The sequence below is a fragment of the Delphinus delphis genome, chromosome 1 (assembly GCF_949987515.2).
Source record: "Delphinus delphis chromosome 1, mDelDel1.2, whole genome shotgun sequence".
Lineage (NCBI taxonomy): Eukaryota > Metazoa > Chordata > Mammalia > Artiodactyla > Delphinidae > Delphinus > Delphinus delphis.
The window spans coordinates 171,712,217-171,729,717 of NC_082683.1; positions in this window are offsets into that span (position 1 = coordinate 171,712,217).

The window sequence follows — 17,501 nt, forward strand, 5'->3', positions numbered from 1 at the left end:
TAAAGTGGAATTTCTTCAATACCTGAATTAAAATTCATCTTTAGCTCCTAAATCTTATCAACACTTCAAAGTCCAATTTAAAACTTTTTAACGCCCTCCACATTAACTCCAGCTGGTCGTGATTTAGCTTCGTCTACCTTCATTCTGCAATACATATATCTCGCTGACACACGGGGACATTGCGGACATTGCATGTCCTTTTCAACACTTAAACTCACCGTATAGCTTTCCCAATTTTGTAAGGCATAAAATGCAGTTGAGTGAGAAAAAAAAAGGATTTTTAAAATGCATTTGAAAGGAATAGGTGTTGCATTTGGTGTAGTCTTTAAAAAGAGGCAACAAGCTCAAAATGGAATAATTTGCTCCCCACATCAGCAAACTAAGACTTAACTGCAGTTCCAACCCCTCTCAGAAATGTGACATTTAAAACTATCAATCTGAAATTTCCTGATCACCACTAGTGAGGTAATCTGCGTGATAAAGATCCCTGCCATTCCTTTCCCCCAAATGAAGATGACTTGGCCTGAAATAATCTTTTCTTTTCTGTTGCTAATACCTTCTTGGCCCACACTTTCTCTGCCTGTAAAATCTTCCATTTTGTACAATCCCTTGGAGTGCCTTTCTGTTAGGGGAAACACTGACTGAAGCTGCCCGCCCTGGCCAGGAAAGATAGTAGTCACTTGCACCACTCATCTTACAACAGGAGGTCCTTGTAAGGAACACGGAACTAACAAGCTACCAACTGGAAGAATTCGGGAAAGGTCAAAAGGAGAGAGGAGATGCCAGTCCACATGTCCTGCCAACCGCCCAGAATCCTCGCTGGAATCCATCTTGGCTGAGTGATGCGAGTGCCACCTGGAAGGACCCTGAGTCAGAATGATTGACCAGAAACAACCCGGAAGCTATTCCCAATTACCCAATCACTATAAAACCTGAGACTGCGAGCCACGTGGCAGAGCAGTCCTCCTGGGTTCCCTTACCCTCCTGCCCTCCACCCAGGTGCCCCTTCTCAATCAAGTCTCTTGCTTTGTCAGCACATGTGTCTCCTCGGACAATTCATTTCCGAGTGTTAAAGAGCCCACTCTCGGGCCCTGAAAGGGGTCTCCCCTTCCTGCAACTTTTCTATTTGCTGTATGGGATGTGGTCTGATTCATAAATTGTTTAATAAAGCCAATTAGATCTTCAGATTTACTCAGTTGAATTTTAACAACAGAAAAGTACCTGTATTTGTTAAATAATGTTGTAATAAAGAACATGGAAAGACCATGCTTATCTGTCTCTCTCTCTCCTGCATGTACACCCCTACTCTAGCATCTGTGTACAATTTGTATCTACATTTGCTACTGAATGCCCCTCCTGCTCCCCAAATCATATATTGAAGCCTTAATCCCCAATGTGATGGTATTTGGAGGTGGGGCCTTTTGGAGGTAATTAGGTCATGAGGGTGGAGCCCTCATGACAGAATTAATGTCCTTCTAAAAAGAGAAGACACAAGAGCTCTCTCTCTGCCATGTGAGTACACAGCAAGAAGGCAGCCATCTGCAAACCAGTAAGAGAGACCTCACCAGCCCTGAGATCTGCCAGCACCTTGATCTTGGACTTTTTAGCATCCGGAACTGTGAGAAATAAATTGTTGTTGAAACCATCCAGTCTATAGTATTCTTTTTTTTTTTCTTTTTTTTTTTATGGTGTTCTTTTAAAGATAGATTTTATTCATTTTATTTTATTTATTTATTTTTGGCTGCGTTGGGTCTTCGTTGCTGCGCACAGGCTTTCTGTAGTAGCCCCCGGCAAGTGGGGGCTACTCTTCGTTGTGGTGTGTGGGCTTCTCGTTGCAGTGGCTTCTCTTGTTGCGGAGCATGGGCTCTAGGCGTGTGGGCTTCAGTAGTTATGGCATGCAGGCTCAGTAGTTGTGGCTCAAGGGCTCTAGGGTGCAAGCTCAGTAGTTGTGGCTCACAGACTTAGTAGCTCCACGGCATGTGGGATCTTCCCGGACCAGGGATTGAACCCGTGTGCCCTGCATTGGCAGGAGGATTCTTAACTACTGCACCACCAGGGAAGCTCCAGTCTATGGTATTCTGTTAGAGGAGTCCACACTGACTCAGACAACATCTGTATTGATAAATATACACTTTACAACTTTTCCACTTAATCTCTATAAAAATATAGAATATCATAGAATGATTTCTGTAAGCACATGGGTAAAAATATAGCTGTAGCACTAATTGAACTACTTTAAAAGAGTCACATTTAATATAAACAAAGGGTATCATATTTTGCTTTGTAAGAAACAAACCCAGGCAAAAATGTGCTCTCAGAGAGTGAGACATCCCAGTGAGTTCATTTAGAACATGTTGGTGATAAGGATGCTTCCTTTTGCAACTTGCCTTTCATATGATAAAGATTTTACTGATATTTCCCTTCAAGATTTCATGAAGCTAAAGTGACTTTCAGAGAAATACTGTTCTTATTTTTTTTTTTAATTTTTTTTTACGGAAATCCTCTACCAGCGGACTTCCTTGCTGTTTCCCAGTTTCATTTCTTGGTCTGTCCATCTCAACGTTTCCTTTGCTCCTATCATAGCTATTTTTTTTGGATATTTTCTTTTTCTTTGAAGCTAAGTGACAATATCTTTGATGAAAATTAGTGTTGTATGTCACAGGCCCAGAGTAGGATTTTCTCAGAGGTTCTACACACATCAGGTCAATGATAGAATCTTGCAGAATTTTAAAATTCTATTTATTGATAGATGCTGTACACAGTTTAAAAATCAGTAAACTCAATACATGAACTACTACAAAATGTAATATTTAAAACATATGATAAATAACTGGAATTATAATTAAAAATATTGGGTTGGCCAACATCTTACAGAAAGACCTGAATGAATACTTTGGCCAACCCAATAGTTAATAACAGTTTCCTGTTATATGTTCATTAACTAATCTATTCAGCACAAATTTTGCAGTTTTCCCAGGGCTAAGAATACTTAATAGAGTATGATCCTAAAATACATTATTTCATAATTAAATTTAGTGTCAGGTCCATATTTAACAAAATTATTATAAATATATCAGATTCTTACTCTTTCATTTAGCTTTTGTGCTATAATAGAAAACATTCAAAACCATTTGTTTTTAATGAGACAATTCCAACTCTAATTTTAGCCCTGGAATTTACTGTGAGACATTAGTTCATTGCTTAATATTTCTGACTTGGTTCCTTGGTTTAAAATATTAGGATAATAATATTTACCTAATTTACCATTAACCAGATATACCATTAACACACACACACACACACACACACACGTTCAGACATGTGTTCACCCTTTCTCTCTCCAGATCTTAAATATTAGACACTCTTCTCCTTCATCTCTCATAGTAAATACAATGGATTCATGATCATTTCTGGGATACTTTCTTTAATATCGCTTGCATCTTCTTTCTTTTTACTTGTTTCTTAAAACAGTTGAGTGATCCCTCTTTTACCCTCTCTCTATTTTTCATCTATTTTTTAATTTTACATTTATTTTCCTTAGAAGCCTATATAGTATAACAAAACTCTTTATAAATTCCTTATGCCAGAGTATTTTCATTTTACTCTACTTCAAGTAAATTACATCTAGAACCTTCCTTAATCTCTATCTGTATCACATTGTTGCTTTAATTCCTATAGTAGTTTATCACATTTGTAAAGTCTATTGAAAAATGATAGGATTTTGTGTTAGAAGAAAACAATTCTATGTGAAACAATATTTTTTAAGCCTAAATTTCCCCTTCAGTATATAAGGGATAATAATGTCTACATCAAAATGCTTTAAAATTATATAAACATATAGAGGAACTATTTTTAAAAAGCGATAGATATGTGTATGCATATATGTAATAATAAACACTTCAATCTGGCTAAATTCCTCTTGTATTGTCAATTTAGGATTATTTTCCTTCATGCTCTAGCTACATGTTGGAAATTAGCCCCAAGCAAATCCCACATACATTATTTGCTTTTATAATCTGAAATTATAAATCTCTACTACTCATTCATATGCAGTGTACTAAGATCTCATTATTAGTAAATGACACATTTTCCTGGCTCTTTGCCTCAATTTATCAGTGCAAATTCTTCAACATTCCCAGTATCTCACAAGTGTGAATTAATTTGCCCAGCAGGATGTTTTACCTATGTTCACGAACAATTTTCCTATCAAGAGCCACTGACAGGGCTTCCCTGGTGGTGCAGTGGTTGAGAGTCCGCCTGCCGATGCAGGGGACACGGGTTCGTGCCCCGGTCCGGGAGGATCCCACATGCTGCGGAGCGGCTAGGCCCGTGAGCCATGGCCGCTGAGCCTGCACGTCCGGAGCCTGTGCTCCGTAACGGGAGAGGCCGGAGCAGCGAGAGGCCCGCGTACCGCAAAAAAAAAAAAAAAAAAAAAGAGCCACTGACAGTGTGTGTGATTCTGCCTGGCATCATTGCTTTTCCTGACATTTTTCCAACTGAGGTTCCATTCTTTCCTATTTCAAAGAGCGGTTTCCATGGGGCCCTCCAACGACAGAGTTAAGCGCTGGCTGTTGAGCATTCATTCTCTCTTCCTTTAGAAAAATACCATCATGTTTGCCTTAGAGAACAACCCTTCTCTGAGTCCATGTGCATTTTACCCCCACCTCCAGAGGTGGGCACATGGCCAAGTCTGGCCACAGAACACCACAAACCAGCCAAAGTGATAAGTTAATTTACAGGAATGTGTCTTTAGAGTTAGTTCAGTCCTAATCATGGAGCTTTCACTGGAAAGTGTAGAGAGATACACCCTCATTTCACCTGGTCTTGAACGTGAGAAAACAATACTCTGAATCTACTCCTGGTGACAGTTAAGTGAAGCCAGCTTTGAGGAAAGCACTCACGAAATGGACCAAGGCCAATTCTTTATATATTGCTTGGTTTTGTAAAACAAATGGTGTATGAAAGCTTTGCAGCCACTATAGTTTTCAATTATATGAACCAAGTCTTTCTTTTTTGCTGCTTAAAGATAATTTGAGTTTCCTGTGACTTAAAACTAAAATAATCCTAAAACTCAGTTACTATATTGCAATTGTTGTACCATTCATCACATTCTGAGTATATCTTAGGGAAAAACAATTCTTTCCATGTTGTTTAACTCTCAGAGTATGGTTTGTACTCTAAATTTATAGACTCAGATAAAGTAGTTCTTTCAGTTCTCTTTTTCGGTGCCTTCTATGTCAAGGACTCATATATCCAACAGCTAGATAGTTTTGAATTCTTTCTCTGCACTGACAAGGAGGTTCGGGGGCAGGTTCAACATGGTATTTCATTCCTTCAGCTGAGTCCTCTCTTAAGGGCTCCTCACAGGTACTGCAAATCTTCTGTTGGCTCTCCTCATACGTTTGTACAATTTACACTAGATGCTGAGTTTTTATTTAATTTTTAATCAACCTCCTCAGCCTCTATACTTTGCTAGACATATTTAAATCCCTCTTGTACATTTAAGCTATGTTTGTTTCCCTCTGTGTTCTTTCTGATGTGTTTTCCGGCTGCTAAAAAAAGTCTTCCATTTTCCGTACTGCTCTGTATAATAAAGTAACAAATTAAATCTAAAGTAATTAAAATTAAATAAAATTTAAAGCTTAGTTCTTCAGCTCCACTAGTCCCATTTCAGGTGCTCAGTAACCACATGGGTCTAGTAGCTACTATTTCAGACAACACAGATATAAAACACTTCTATCACTGAAGAAAGGTCGATTGGACAAAGCTATTATAGACTGTGTCTCAGAACCTGGTTTCAAAAAAAAAAAATCACATTTGAAAAATGTAAATTTCCAAGTTGCATCTCAAATCCACTGGGTGTGGGTAGGTATTCTGAGGGCCTTTATTGTTTTTAAAGAAAGATAAGTTGCTAAGGATTTGAGACCATCTATGCCGAGCCTCTGTCAGGAATGATGCCAATGATTTAGTATAACCCATCCCACCTCAGATTTTTCCTTCTCTGAAAATAAACTACCTGGCTGCAATTTGTTATTTAGTGATTTCTAGTGTTTCCAGTTCACTTCTTCCAGTACTTAATTTAAGCTTGATACTACACAAAGATTAAAATCTAAACATCATCAACTTGTATTTTATGTGTGAACTCAGCCATTATTTTGTGATGTTGAGCAGATTTATATATATATAAATATATATAGAGAGAGAGATTTATTTTAGTCTGAAATCTGCAGGGCAGGCTGACATGCTGAAGACCCAGGGAAGAGATGATGTGACAGCTCAAGTCCAAAGGCAGTCAGGAGGCAGATTTTCTTTTTCTTCAGGGGACCTCAGTCTTTTTTCTTAAGGCTTTCAGATGATTTGTTGAGGCCCACCCATGTTATGGAGGGTAGTCTGATCTACTCAAAATCTATGGACATAAATGTTAATCATATGTCAAAACTACCTCATTCTGTTCCATTTTTCTGAAGAACCCTAATATGATATCCTTGGTAACTCCCTATTTATTTCATTAGCAGTAAAATATATAAATACTTGAGGGCAGGGATCAAGTAAAACCTTAACAAATATAGAAGACAAACCCATATAACATGTAGCTAATGTTAGCTAACAGGCAATCAGGATCAAGGAGGGAATTCCCTGGCGGTCCAGTGGTTAGGAGTTGGCACTTTCACTGCCAGGGCCCAGGTTCCATCCCTGGCCAGGGAACTAAGATTCCCGCAAGCCCCATGGCATGGCCAAAAATAAAAAAATAAATAAGGAAATCCTTCCATTTGCCACATCATGAATGAACCTGGAGGGCATTATGCTAAGTGAAATAAGCTACACAGAGAAAGACAAACACTGCATGGTATCACGTATATGTGAAATAATTTTTGAAAAGTCAAACTCTTAGAAAGAGAGTAGAAAAGTGGTTGCCAGGGGCTGGGAGGTGGAGGAAATAGGGAGAGGTTGATAAAAAGGTACAAACTTTCAGCTGTAAGATGAGTAAGTCTGAGGATCTAATGTATAACATGGCAACTATAGCTGATAACATTGTATTGTATAATTGAAATTTGCTAAGAGAGTAGAACTTGAGCGTTCTCACCAAAAGAAAAAAAAAAGGTAAAGAAGTGATGGATATGTTAGTTAACTCGGTGGGAATCCTTTTGTAATATATACATATATCAAATCATCACATTGTACACTTTTAATATTATATTACAATTTTATTTGTCAGTTACACCTCAGTAAAGCTGAAAGAGAGGGAAAAAAGGATCAAATTCAGGACATTTAAAAAGATCTTTCATTTTCACTTTTTTCTAAGAACTTCTAATAGAAAAATAATCCACATACTCCTATTAAAATACAACATGTACTCTAAATGCAGCATGAATATGTCAGTAACAACATGTATACAAAATGTATAAGGTTGGTGGAGAAGAAAACCCATTCTTAAAAATGAAAAATGAATTCCATGAATTCATATAAGTGGTACAAGCACAATTTTCCATCCTTGATCAGTTCCCTTGGATTATGTGAAACACCTCATTGTCTGCCAGCTGTCAGATGTATTTTTAATTAGGCACTAATGAAGTAATATATGTATATAAACCATTTAAACCTTGTTCCAGTTTGCAAGGACATCTGTGAGGTGAAAAGTGAGAAACCTTGATCTTTGCCAGACGTTACAAATTATAAAACTATAAAACATGAAACTCAGGTACTCAGAATGACTCAATTTAAAACAGGGGAGGGTTCTATTAAGAAGGTTAGAAAGGACATTTTGCTTAACTTAGCTGAAATAAGAGGTTTCTTCTCCAGTTTTTCTCTGCAGCTATATTTTTGGGCTGCTTTATTGCTCTGTATAACATATAACAGTCTCTATGTGTTCTAATATGCTTGAAAGTTATACTTTGAAAAGAATTTTGGGAAAAAAGTGATTTTTTTGGTTCAATTTATTTCAACGAATGTTGCTCTATAATTGTAGATAACATTAACACTTTGGCTCAGATAATATGGAATCTATCACACAAATTACCTTGCATGCAGCAGGTTCCGAACAATGTTTTTTTTGACTCAATTTTAACTAGAAGATTACTCACAAGTCCTGAGAAACGCTGGTATGAAAAGACCTTCCTTTAGTCATCTGTAGGTGTTAATTCAGCTATGGCATTTTTGTTCCCCAGAGGGTGTTTCAGTGTAAATGAAGTCAGTGTTATGACCTTGAGTTCAATGTTAACAAATCAACATTATATATTATATCAGGTGTCTTTAAACAGACACACGTAAGACAAGGCTATGTATTGACTAGTTGTCCACAAGGTGACCAGAGGCTTGCAGGAACCTAACCCTGTTTTTCCCCCATGAGCAATGGTTCAGTATTTGCTAATTCAGTGTTTGTGATGAATTTATAGAACATAGATACCCAGAAAAATGAGAATTGACTGTATTTACTGATGAAGTGATGGAGCGATCTGGAGTTTGCTTAAAAATAATTCACAGAAGCACAGGGAATTGGATTGGGGCATAGATGAAACACATTGATGAGCTGAAAATTGGTGAAGCTGCAATTAGCTGCTCGTTAAACTATTTTCTCTATTTTTGTAAACGTTTGGCGTTTCCATAATAAAAAGTTGTTTTCAAAATCCAAAAAAAAAAAAAGAAAAGAAACCTATACAACATAATTAAACCTGAAGCAAGTAGAATTTAACATTATATGTAATTACCATTTTTCCCAGTGTATTTAGGGATTAACAATCTAACTCCCCACTTAGTATTAATTATAAGATAATTAGAAACATTTGGAGTTTTGATAGTCAAGCATATGTTGTCAATCATGGTTGTCTAAAAATAATAGAAAAATAAATATCAAATTAAAAAACTGTAGATCGTAAGCATTGTATCTGGTTTGAGGAATAATTACTGTATTCTGTCATTCAAAAAAAAGAGCTCCAAGAGCTATTATTACTTGTTTTTCAAAGCAGCATCAAAAAATTTCTGCCAAAATAAATCATAGTACCCATTTAATTTAAGTGACTAAAGCAAGTTAACAGGCTGATACTAAAGCAAAACTAATTTACTAATTTCCCTAAAAAATCAAGTTATTATTGCAGTATGCTACTAAGCTCAATATAATATTTGTCTTTTTTCATAAAAATATTTTTGTGACAAAAATATATTCAATGATAACTCTTACACTCTCTCTTCTTACCAAAAGAGATCAGCTGCTTTCCACCCTCATTCCTTCCTCTTGGCCTTGATCTGATCTAAGAACTGTACTTCAGAATTTGGTAATGGGAAGAGAAGAGTACTTGAGGAGATGCAGAGTGTTAAAACACAGAGATAGGGAAAACGATCAAGAGATTAAATAGTCATACATAATAAAATGTTTAAATTATGCTTTGGGGCATTAGTTAAGAATGTTTTTTATTACGTACAAATTATGCTTTGGGGCATTAGTTAAGAATGTTTTTTTAGGGCTTCCCTGGTGACGCAGTGGTTGAGGGTCTGCCTGCCGATGCTAGGGAACGCGGGTTCGTGCCCCGGTCCGGGAGGATCCCGCACGCCGCAGAGCGGCTGGGCCTGTGAGCCATGGCCGCTGAGCATGCGCATCTGGAGCCTGTGCTCTGCAACGGGAGAGGCCACAGCAGTGACAGGCCCGCGTACCGCCAAAAAAAAAAAAAAATGTTTTTTTAGCACGTATTATATAGATAGATATTATATATTTCTACATATACATTGTAATAAAAACTTTTCTTTAAAGTTTAAATAGCATATGCATTATAAAGAGCCTCTCCGGATTGAATAGAATCAATACAGTTCGTTTAAAAAAAGAATTCAAAAGTGAAACAATGAAAACAGTATTTTCTCTCTCTTATTTTCTTAATTTATGTAAAGCATGTTCCAAACTAGAGTTAATAATATTTGTGTAGAATTATATGATTATAGCATTGTATGAGGGAATCTAAAACATTCTATTGAAGAAAAGAATGTGAAAAAATATTATTGGCTTTTTGAATATTGCCAATTTTTCTTCTCTGTCCATACCTATTACATGAATGTTATCAATCTCCCCACACTGACTCTACTTTTAATCTTCATATAAATGAAGATTATTTTAAAAGTGAAATAAGAATCTAGTATATTGAAATCCAATGGAGAAGCTTTTATCTAAGAAATTATTCCAAATATGTAGCTATAAATAAGAACAAAAGGCAGAACCAATAGCTTATTAAGATACTCATGTCCACATTGAAGATTTGCTTATGGAAGTATTTACTAACCTTTCTATTGGCAAATTCATCACATTATTAAAAATTACTGCAAACAATTGTCATATGGATATAGATAAGCCTAGTCTAGATAAGCTACTGGTAACACCAAGGTAGTTAATTGTCTTGGTGCTTGAATTAATATGACATGTACCCAATCTGATGGGCTGCAAAAGATGTAGTCGTTACAATGCACAGCTCCCCTCCCTAAGGGGTTACCACTGGGAGGTCAGCTCACCAGTTCTGTGTACATTCAGCCTGTGTCTCTTTACTTTCTATATAAAACATGACTTAATTAAAAAGCTGCATTTGAAAAAGTAATCTTCAGAGTATCTGGTGACAGTTAAAGTAGAAGTTATGGCTCAAAATACTGCTGGATGGCAGTTTCAATCATGCATGCAATATTCCTATGGTTTGTGATGATTTTTAACATGCTGTAATAGGAAAGCTCTAGTTTGGTTAGCACTTCCAAATCTGTTGGTTACTTTAATCAATCTTGGGCCTACAATTAACAAAGAGTGCAATGTGTTTGGTGATATAACCTTAACAGTAGAATATATAATTCCATGCAGACAGTCAGATATATCTTGAAGTAGCAAATTAAGTTTGGAAGCAACATATTTATTTATGGAAAGGAAATTTGATAAATACATGGCCCATCTTTCTGTATTCAGGTTTTATTAGACAGTTTGAGCTCAGGAAAACCTCCATCTGTTTTGTTATTTTTGTTGCTGTTTCCATTCTTTGTACAAGGAATAAATATAGTCCTGAAGTATACTGGGAAAAAGCTTAAGTAACGGGAAATAATCTCTAGTTACTGCTTTGTTCTTAATTAGCATGTGACCTTGGGCAATCACTTCATCTATTTATACTTCAGTTTCCATACCTTTCTTAACAGGAGGTGATATTACCTAATTTATAAAGTTTTCTCCAGTTTTTAATTGCTAGGAATGTATTTTTACACTGATTCTATGATTCTATTTGATACCCTAAACTTTGGGCTGGAAAACAGATTATCATAGACCTATGAAGGGCACATAGAAGAGACACTTCAAACTGATTCTTATTTTACCTACTAATGGAAAATTTACTGATTCTGAGTTAATGGGTCCAATCATTAAAATACAGCATAACGCTCTCTCTCAAATGCTAATAGTTAGAAGCATTTTCCAGGAGTCCTTTATGATCTCAAATATGTATTGTCTAATGACCCTGTCAAAGCTGTGTAGCAAATACACTAACCATTAGAGGTGGTAATTAGTGATTCAGGACTCCAGAGGTGAGGACCCAAAAGGGTCTTTGATTCCTTCTGAATGTTATGATTCAGTACTGCATTTTCAAATTGTGGGACATAAATACTGTGAATTCCGGATGGTCTTAGGTAGCCCATGGACAGATCATTAAAAATTATTGAAAAAAGAGCAAGACCTAAGAAAGAGACCTAAGGAGAAAGATACTCCTTTATCAATTCCATTAATTCTTTTCTGATGAACTCAAATATAAAAGTCCCATCTGGAGCTAATATGTTTTTAACATTTCTCTATCACTTGTTAATCTCTATTTTTAACAAAGATTCTCTTGGGCTCCAAACATTTGACAGCCAGCATTATTTTCTTGTCATTAAATTTATTGTTACAATTACAGTCTATTTATATAAGAGGATATTTTTTCAGTTTATGAGAATGATAACATTTCATTTCAAACTAAATGGATTTAATTAAAATACAGTAGTAAATAGAACAAGGTGTGTACAGAAATAGTAAATAATATAGTTCATAAGTGGATAAGACAAAAACAATTTGGATGGCATTATATAAAAGATGTAAATTTATGAACCACAGATTTTATGGAAAAACCACAAACTTTGAAATGAAAGAGACTAAGGGTAAATCACCCCTTCTCCTCCTAATGCAGATAACTTGAACACTTTGTTGAAACTTTCTAAGCCTCAGTTTCCTCACTTATTTAAAGACAATGGTATCAGTTTTTGAGTTGTTGTGAGGATAAAGGTACATGTAAGGTAAAGTATCTGCATATTGAAGGTGCTGAAATACATCAGTTTTCTCTCCCGTATTAGACAGGAATAGATGTGCCTTCCTTGGTTCACTAAGATGAACCAATACAGAGTTAAACAATTTAAATAGCAGGAGAACTAGATAAAGAAATTAAAACGTTAATGTATCCTTCCTTTGACTTCTTGATTATTTAGTAGTAAGTAAGAAAATAAGTATACGGATGAAGAAGGGTAAACATAAGAAACGAGTACATATTTAATAAGTATACATTAACAGATTCCTACATCATAAACCATTTGAACAGCAGAGACAATCAAGAATATTTGTGCCTAGAACTTAAAGTTCACACTGACATCTTATTGTCAGTGACAAATGGAAGTGTAAAAATGCCAAAGTAAAAATGAACATAACAAACACACTGCTGTAGTATAAAGTTAATACTGTAAGGAGAACAATAAAAATAACAGGTTATATGACTAAGGGAGAGATGAAAGTTTAGGCATATATAGCAAAACAGTAAATAAGAGAGTTTTGACTTTTGGTCAACAAATTTAAAATATTTACCTGGGTTACTAAACACGGACATCTGTCTTCCAAATGTTCAGTCTTAGAATAGTAGGTGGTAGATAATCTAAATGGCTGATCACCATTGACCACCACATTTTCCCCTGGTACTAATATTTTAGTGATTTCATTTGTCCTCATCATTTCTATTAAAGACAGACAAGAGGAAGGCAAGAGGATGATCTTTCATGAGGTTTGCAGATAACCTTTACCCTTTTTTTTTTTTTTTTTGCGGTACGCGGGCCTTTCACTGTTGTGGCCTCTCCCGTTGCGGAGCACAGGCTCCAGACGCGCAGGCTCAGCGGCCATGGCCCACGGGCCCAGCCGCTCCGCGACATGTGGGATCCTCCCGGACTGGGGCACGAACCCACGAACCCCACATCAGCAGGCGGACTCTCAACCACTGCGCCACCAGGGAAGCCCACAGATAACCTTTAGATTGCCTTCATTCATCCTACTGGCTGCATATTATTAGAGCTAACATGTTAAATATATTGTTTTCTCTGTGAGAATGGATTTTTCATAATTTTATCTTCATAATTATTCTTATTTGAATATATTTTTATTATAATTTTTTTTTAATCTAAATTTAAAATTCTCAATTAGTTTTCTGTTTTCTTCTCTGTTGTTAATACAGATGTTCAAAAATAAGAACAATAAATTGGTCCCATAATGGGCATCTAGGGTGTGCTGCTCACCTTTGTATATTCAGAAACTCAGTTCTATCAGTTTTTATAATGTTGATCAGTCTCCGGGGGACTTAGAAACACTAGTCAAATCCTTAAGAGTGTGATTGACAAATCAGAAGCCAACTTACTAACTTTATTTTTTTTAATCGAAGTACAGTTGATTTACAATGTTGTGTTAATTTCTCCTGTACAACAAAGTGATTCAGTTTTATATATATATATATATATATATATATATATGTGTGTGTGTGTGTGTATATGTATATATATATTATATATATATATATATTCTTTTTTATATTCTTTTCCATTATGGTTTATCAAGGATATTGAATATAGTTCCCTGTGCTATGCAGTAGGACCTTGTTGTTTATCCTATATATAATAGTTTGCATCTGCTAATTCCAAACTCCCAGTCCATCCCTCCCCCACCCCCTCACCCTTGGCAACCACAAGTCTCTTCTCTATGTCTGTGAGTCTGTTTCGGTTTTGTAGACAACCAACTTATTAACTTTAAATAAAAGCTACCTTTACATCAATCTACCCCTGGGAATTGTTAAGGACACTCCTTTTAATTATCAGTGTACCAGTACCTCAGAGTACATTAGAATTCACCAGTTGCTTTAGTAAGTAAAAAATGTAGCAAAGGATATTTAATGTATCAAAGAATACTTTACCCAGGGTATGAAACTGTCTGATTAGCTCATTGCTTCCTCAGAGAAGGGACTACAACTCTAGCAGCCAAAATGATATAAAATCCATCAAATATATTCTCCTTTTTCCTCTTTGACTGTGTTACAAAATTTGCCAAATTCTCCTAATGATATTCTTTTACAATTAACAAAATTGACTATATCACTCATGCCCAAATTGTTATAAAAATATCTGAAGTTACAGCACACCCTACAATATTGATCTGAAATAATATAATGGTTCCAAGAGCAATATATTTTTTAACTACTTCAGAAATAAACCACTTATACATATAGCTCACCTCAAGCATTGTGAACCAATATTTACCTTTTCTTTAAGTTTTTAAAAGACTTTATTATTTTCAGAGCAGCTTTAGGTTTACAATAGAAAGTTGAGAGGAACGTACAGAGATTTCTTATATATCCCCTACTCCCAAGACTCCTTCATTATCAACATCGCTCACCAGAACTGTACATTTTTACCAAGGATGAACCTACACTGACACATCATAATCACCCAAAGTCCATAGTTTACCTAAGGCTTCTTCATGTTGCACATTCAGTGGGTTTGAACAAATGTAGAATGACGTATACACCATTATATTGTCACATAGACTATCTTTACTGCCCTAAAAATCCTCTGCATTCTGCCTATTTGTCTCCTCCACCATCTCTGGCAATCCCTGATCTTTTTACTCTCTCCATAGTTTTGCCTTTTCCTGAATGTCCTATAGTTGGAATTGTACAGTATATAGCCTTCTCAGAGTAGCTTCTTTCACTTAGTAATATGTATTTAAGATTCCACCATAACTTTTCTTTTTTTAGCTCTGACTAATACCCCATTGTCTGAAGGTACCACAGTTTATCTATTCACCTACTGAAGAACATCTTAGTTGCTTCCAAGTTTTCATAATTATGAATAAAGCTGTTAATAATATGTGTGCAGGTTTTCAAGTGGACATGTTTTCATATCCTTTGGGTAAATAGCAAGGAGCACAATGTCTGAAACATATGGTAGGAGTATGTTTAGTTTCATAAGAGGCCTCCAAATTTTCTTCCAAAGTGTCTGTACCATTCTGTACCCACCCACAATGAATGAGAGTTCCTGTTGCTCCACATCCTCACCAGCATTTGATGCTGTCAGTGTTCTGGATTTTGGTCATTCTAATAGGTGTGTAATGGTATCTCTTTGTTGTTTTAATTTGCCTGTCTCTGATGACATATGATGTGGAACATATTTTCATATATGCCTTAATTTTTTTATTTTTTTATTTTTTGTGGTACACGGGCCTCTCACTGTTGTGGCCTCTCCCGTTGCGGAGCACAGGCTCCGGACACGCAGGCTCAGCGGCCATGGCTCACGGCCCAGCCGCTCCGCGTCATGTGGGTTCTTCCCGGACCGCGGCACGAACCCGTGTCCCCTGCATTGGCAGGTGGACTCTCAACCACTGCGCCACCAGGGAAGCCCTAGGCTTTAATTTTTAAAAATAATCTTATCGCAATCTTATTCTTATTGGAGGAGGTCATCAAGAGGACATAACTGCCAGTTGACCTGATAACTGGACCTGGGTGATGAGAGGTTCCTCATCTCTTCCCCTGTCCTTGGTATGTACAGTCCGTTTACTGTTCCCACAGTGGGAGCTGTTCCAAGAACACAGCCTTGAGAGAGGAATGTGTTGGTGAGACCACCTGGATGGTATAAGTGACTAAACCCAGTTAAGGTCACTATATAAACTGTTAAGATTTGGTGGGCAGGTGTGAAGATCTACCTGTCTTGCAGGCAAGCCTTCTAAGTAAGTCCCCTTTCTTATTAAACCTGCCACCTACCAATCTGGATTGGTCTGCCTCTTTCTTCAGTCTCTCCTTGCTCTTCACGTAGGAGGGGTGGTTTCATATTACACCCTGGAAGCTCCTGAGCTTGATTGATGAGCCAGCCAGGAGACCAAAGACATGGACCTTGGGAAAGAGGCCTCCCTGAGAGAAATCTCAAGCTGGCTATGGACCTCTGTGTAAGGAGGGATGGCCCATAGGTTAGATACTTGAGTACACGGATGCCCCGAAAGTGCTGGCTGCTTTGATGCCTTTGTTTGAGCACCTCCACATAGTGCACTGCTGCCAAGAAGGAAAACGCGTGGCCATGAAGTGGGCGGGCCTCTACTGTGGGCATTTCGCTGGACACTGAGGCCCAACTAGGCTGAAGCTCTGGTTAGAGAGTTGGAAGAAAAGCTGAGGTTAGAGAAGGACATGCAGTTGTCCACTACTGCTAGGTGCGGGGCCAGCAGACAAGGTGGGAGAGCAGGACAATAAGTTGGAGACCTTAGCGTGCCCTTTTGCAAAGCTAGGAGGGCACAAGCTGCCGTGAATGAAGGTCCGAGCATTTATGACAAAGGCTGATTGGGACCGTAAGAGGCAGAATCCCTGGGAAAGTCAGGAGAGTGAAGAGGAGGATGCTGTGATTGATGAGGAAGCAGACTAAATGCCCTATGCCTAGTAAGAAGAAAAGGAAAAGCACGGCAACAACCCCAGGCAGTGGGGCAGCCAGTTCAGGAAATGTTCATGATGAGAGAACATACTCCCAATGAGCTTATTGGTATTGGTGCCAAGGTCGAGCAAAAGGCCAGGTAAAGTATTGAGGAATGGTTAGTGTGGCTACGGGATGTGGGAGGTGATGGCATTTCTCTGACTGGGGAGGAGAAAGTGTGCAACATCATCACATACTCTGCCCCCTGGCAGCACTGCATGGCGCTTCAGGGGTTCAAGGTACTCCCTTAGAGACTGGATTATTCTAGCCTGCAGGGAGGATTGACCCAATGAGGGGGACCTCCCTGGGCATATGGGACCCTGGAAGTCTATAGAGGAGGTACAACAAATTCTTTGGGATCAATCTATACCCCTGTTTGTGAAGGCCCTGATTGGGCCACGTTCACTGCAGGAATGAAAGTCACCCCCAGCACCTGGTATGGGCCACTGATATCCATGCTAAGTCTGGTTGTGGGACAAGACATTTATGATGTTGGGCAATTCGTTGCTGATGGGAAAACTGACAAACCCTGGGAATGGGTACAGTCTCTGGGAAAGATCCAAGATAGAGGGAGAGCTCAGAAGGAGTGACTGCAAGTTGACCTGAGAACCAGACCTGGGTAATGGAAGGCTCCTCACCCCTCCCCATCCTTGGAATGTACACTCTGCCCACCGTTCACACAGTGGGAGCTGTTCCAAGAACACAGCCTTCAGAGAGTAAGGTGTTGCTAAGACCGTCTGGGTAATATACATGATTGAACCCAGTTAATG